Consider the following 5,753-nt stretch of genomic DNA (forward strand, 5'->3'; position numbering starts at 1 on the left):
TCTGCCCTTCTCATGTGCTGGTGTTGCCTCTCTGGGATGATGAGCAATGTGGTCAGAGTACCAAGTTGCCACCGTCCAAGGTGAGCAATTCTGTGAGATGGAAAATGAGGCTTCAGATATCAACTGCTCTCCTTTCTTTTTCTCTTCCTTTACCTCTACCTATCATCAGTCATTTTCTGTATTGCTAGGAAGTGTTATCATGACATCTCGGTTCTCTGCAAGACGGATACAGTAAACATGTTCATAGGAACTGAAAAGGGATATATGTCCTCAGCTTTCTTTCCAGTCTAAGGATGGCTTCATTATCTGTGACTCCACTAAAGAAGACAGAAACCATATGCAGGTAGACAAGGGATGAACAGTCAGCCCATTTGACGGAGATAAACCAGGTAGGTACCCTATCCACAGTGAAGCTACACCATTCTTTATATTTTTGACATCACAGGTTCAGACCAGTGCTTTTTTTTGTCTTCAAGACTTTCAATTTTGAGGACACTGTCTTCAAGCATTTGGAAAACATACAGAAAGATTCCTAAACCATTCATGTAGGTCATCCAATGGTAACATCTTGTAAGATGGCAGTTTCATATCACAACCAGGACACTGACATAGATGTAATGCACTAAGATTTGTTCTGTTTTCACAGATCAATTCAAAGCCTTGTGAAGGTAGCAAATCTGTAACTCTTATGGACAGGCTACAATGATGCGCTGTACCTTATGAACAGGGTGTTTGACAAATGAGTGAGATGAGACAGGCACTGAGAAGCCATTGACTCCTAGATCCTCTGAACTGACCCAAGTTCCCATTGACTACACTAACCACAAAACAAGAACTTTTTTGCATTTTGTTTTAGATTAAGTTTTCCTAAAATTAAGATGGCAGTGTATGGATGGGTAGATGCCAGGCACTAAGTTGTAGAACGCAATGAAGACACTCTTAAATTGTAAATATTGATAAAAAACAAAAAACAAAATGATGATGGTGTAGTGGGAGAAGCAGAGGATTAGGAACGACAGGATGGACAGCATGGCCCTGAAGCGGGGGCCTGTGCACTGGTCCCTGGTATCTGTAGCAATGATTCTCATGTGCTGAGTGTGTCTCCCCAGGGAGAAAATCAAGAAAGAACAGAAATGAGGAAGATAATTAATGGCACTGTAAAATGAAAAAGCAAAACTGACAATGATATAATGTCTCTACCTTTGGTTAAGTTGACTTTTTGGAGAAAGAATTTATGAAGAATTTTTGGATGACATTCCATGTATATTTCCTGTGGATGCCAATAGTGACAGATGCATACAGTATGGACCCCAGGATCAGCCATGACACCAACTTGGACATCCTCACCTTCAGCCAGAAGAACAGTGGGTGTGGGAAGGTGGTGATCTTGGCACAATAGAAAACACCAAGTCATGTGGTCAACCAAGGCTCCAATCATTTATAAAGGTGAAAACTATAAAATTCTCACCAAGTATCAACTCCATGAAGGAGAGAAGAGCCAGATGTGCGAGGAAGATGATCACCTGCAGACAAATCCTCGAAGTCGCCAGGCAGGAAATGAGCAGATCCAAAGGAGCCATTTTTCTCTGCTTGATCAGGTTCACGATGTTCACCAGCACAATGAAGCCATTTGTGAAGACCCCAGCAAGCAATTGTGTCACTGCTATAAGAAAATGGATAATGAGTTGAGGCATTAGCATGTTGGAAAATAAGTTACTTCTTTAAAGGATGGATAGATTTTTGGACAGATTCAAGTATTGATGTTCCCTGTTTCTCTGCAACTAGATCAGGAACCCTTACAGGAGTGGGATTTTAAGCATGAAAGCAATGGAATAGGAAGGTGGTGTGCCTATGTTTATATCACTGCTTTCTCAATGAAGTTCTGAAATAATCAAATAAGAAAGAGATACTGTAGCACTAATTTGCTTCTTGCTGAGGGCTTTTGCATTTTCTGGGTCTTCTTAGCTTTCAGAGACATCATAAGCAAATAGTGGCACTGGATACCTTCAAGTGACTGCTGAAAGTCTTCTCAGCTGGAGAACCATCCAGACCTCCTCGTCCTTCATGTCTACCATGAGTAATTAGTTGTGCCCCAAGTATTAATTTACTTCATTTTATCAAGGTATTCTTCAAAAAACATTTCTTTAAAGCATGATCATTTCTGCTGTCATGCTGCCTCACACCAGCAATGTAACATATCTCCATAGTACTTCTCTAATGTGTAAAAACAGAGCAATTCAAGATGTCCTAAAATTTAAAGTAGTTGCATAAAAAATATACAGCAAACCAGTGAGGATGGGATTTTTCCCCCACCCAGATGCCTCCCTACCACCAGTGGACTGGTAAGGACCAGAGCCCTGAGGGTGCTTCCAGCAACCTAACCCAACCCAACTGCCCCTTCTCTGGCTTCCTGGCTATTCCTATTCATCATCTACACCTTGGAGGCACAGGGAATCTTAAACGCCATTGCCCTGAGCTAGAGCAGAAGTGAATAACAGTAAGATAGTAAGAGGACTTTGCTCTTTCTAAGCCCCCATCCTGAATGGTAAAGTTACTACATTGATTGGTTAATTCATTATAAACATATTTGTAACTAGTCTTTGATTCATTTCATTCCACATGGTTAAAGGTAATAGATTAATAACTACCACAAGTTGTTATTTTCTAAGCTGTGTTTGATTCTACTGTTGTTGCTGATTGTATCACTTGGGCTAGTGCTGTGATTGATCTAATCAGTTATCCTTCCTGATGTAATGAAAATGAGATTTCCCCAGAGTCATGAGAGACTCAAATCTTAAAAACCAGGTATATCTGGAAGATGCCTCTGAGAAGCAATCATTCCTTAAGGGTTCTAAATACAAGCAATAAAGATATCTACAATAAGTAATATTGAAGTACAAAGCCAGGAATTAAACTAAGAAGTGCACCAACAAGAAAAATAGAAACGAAAAGACATAAATAAAACACAGTCTTCCAGCTTACCAAAGGCAAATTCTGGGGAAAATGAGATGGAAAAGTCTGATGATTAACAACCTGAACAATCTAAACTGAAGACAGAATATCAAATATAGAAGACAGGATGGTTGTCAGTGACCATGGAAAGAGAGAGCTCTTAAAAATAGGAAGGGAGTTTCTCTGCTGAGGAGGAGTGGGGTATAGGAGGGAGGCAGTGGGTGAGAGTTCAGAGTTCAGAAGCAGCAGCAGCCGAGCCCATGATTCCCATAGGCCCTTTAGTTTCTTTCACCTATGGGCCCATTTGGCTGGGGGAAGATGCGAAAATGGCAAGACGGGCATCTACTTTGGATTCACCCACAGTGAGGTGGCGATAGCAGTGGCTGTGGCCCAGTATAGGCAGCAGCCAGCTTTGGGTGTCACCGGTCTCATCCAACTACAGTTGCTAGCTACACTGTCCATCAGGCTCCAGTAGCTGCCCACATGGTTACTGCTGCCTATGCACCAGCAGCCGCCACAGTTGCAATTGCCAGGCCCATTCCAGTAGCAGTTGAAGCTGCTGCAACAGCTGCTGCTTGTGGAGGCTACACCACTGCACATTCAGCAACTGACTACGGTTATGCCCAGAGGCAACAAGAAACACCACCACCACCACCCCTGGCAACTACGCAAAACTACCAAGACTCGTACACATATGTAAGAGCCACAGCTCCTGCTGTAGCTTATGACAGTAAGCAGTATTACCAACAGCCAACAGCGACTGCTGCTGCCGTAGCTGCCACTGACCAGCCTCGGCCTTCAGTTGCAGAAATCTACTACCAGACGGTTCCCAAAGCAGGTTATAGCCGCGTATACTGCAACTCAGTATACTCAAGCCCAGCAAACTCAACAAGTGACAGCCATAAAACCAGCCACACCAAGCGTGGCTATCGCTACATTCTCCTTTTATCCTGTGTCCTCCACTGTACAGCCCGTAGTAGCTTTGACTACTGTGATGCCATCCTATACTCAGAGTGCTACTTACAGTACCACAGCAGTTACTTATTCTGGTACATTTTATTCAGGTTATGAAGCAGCAGTGTGCTCAGCTGCATCTTCCTGTTACCAACAACAACAGCAACAGAAGCAAGCAGCAGCTGCGGCTGCAATAGCTGCCTGGACAGGCACCACTTTTCTTAAAACAGCACCATTCCAAAATAAACAACTGAAACTAAAACAGCCTCCCAAACCACCCCAGATTCATCATTGTGACGTTTGTAAGATCAGCTGCACTGGACTACAGACTTACAAAGAACACTTAGAAGGACAAAAACATAAGAAAAAAGAAGCCACATTGAAAGCCTCATGAAACACCAGCAGCAGCAATATCTCTGCTTGTGGGACTCAAAATCAATTACGTTGTGAGCTCTGTGATGTCTTGTACAGGAGCAGATGCATGTGCTCTCCACATTCGTGGTGCCAAGCATCAGAAAGTGGTTAAATTACACACAAAACTCAGTAAACTTATTCCTTCAACAGAACCAAACATTGTTAGTCAAGCTACTCCTTCAGTAGCTTTCTGTTTCAAAGTCGACGTCACCTTTCCTTCAAGCATTGCAGCAAGCAATTGTACTGTGTGAACACTTCATCAAATTGCAACTTCTTCTATGAAAGATCTTACAACTACATAAAACTCATCTTTTATTTTTTTTGGGGGGGTACTGGGGATCGAACTAGGGTCCCTGGGCTTGCAAGGAAGGCCGCAGAACTGCTGAGCTATATTCCCAGTGGAAACTCATCTCTTAATAGCGCATCCAACACTAAAGTATCAGCAGTGCCTACCAATATGGCTGCCAAGAAAACATCTACACCCAAAATGAACTTTGTCAGTGGCAATAAACTACAGTCAACAGGAAATAAAACAGAAGACTGAAGAGGACCTGAATTTGTAAAAATCACTCCTGTCACTTCTGCTTCCCAGAAGTAAAGCCAGACTCAGTGTCAGAACCAGTCACACCTGCATCTCTTTGCAGAGATGTGCAGATGTCATGATTATGTGGAGGAAGTATGGAATGGTGGAGGAAAAGTAATCCGATTCTGTTGTAAATTATGTGAGTGTAGCTTTAATGGTCCCAATGCTAAGGAAATGCACTTAAAAGGATGAAGACATAGACTTAAATATAAAAAGAAAAGGTAAATCCAGATTTGGAAGTGGAAGAGAAATAAAGTGAGCAAGAAATATTCAAGAAGAAAAAATGAGAAACAAATGCAGAAGGAATATTGGTGAAGAAGGGAAGAAGAGGAACACTGGAGGATGGAAATGAGGTGCTGTGAAGAGGACACGGACTGGAGAAGAAAGGAGGAAGAAGAGCATCACCGGGACGATCACCACTGAATGCCTGATGGAGACTGTTCTCATGGTCCTGCAGGTCTGTTAGGCCTTCTCAGAGTCCGACCAGGCACACCTCCTCAGCCACAAGGTCCTGTACCCCTATGTCTCCCTGACTCATCTAAGGACCATAAAAAGGGAAGAGAAAAGGAAAAAAATGGTAACAGCATTTTTTTTGTAAATAGGGACGGGTGGAGGGGGGTAAGGGGAAGATAAAAAATATGCAGGTTACAACACAAAGTGTCATTATGTATAAAAGCATGGAAATAGACCCTTATGTGTAGACACTGGATCAAAACACCAATGTGAGACCAAATGAGGACATTCGTGGTTGAGAGACATTTAGCATTGCAGTGTTTACTATTTTAATATTCAAATTGTTACATCACTTTAAAAGTCAGTGCATGGAAACACTTGTTGCAATACTGGCATT

At 42.4% G+C, this 5,753-nt stretch overlaps 1 pseudogene; it reads left to right on the forward strand.

The window, feature by feature from the left end:
* The first annotated feature begins 3,212 nt into the window (after nucleotides 1–3,212).
* On the forward strand, nucleotides 3,213–5,473 carry LOC104848890 (annotated as a pseudogene).
* The last annotated feature ends 280 nt before the right edge of the window (nucleotides 5,474–5,753 follow it).

This window comes from Fukomys damarensis, unplaced genomic scaffold, assembly GCF_012274545.1.
Source record: "Fukomys damarensis isolate Sample0158 unplaced genomic scaffold, DMR_v1.0_HiC HiC_scaffold_1, whole genome shotgun sequence".
NCBI lineage: Eukaryota > Metazoa > Chordata > Mammalia > Rodentia > Bathyergidae > Fukomys > Fukomys damarensis.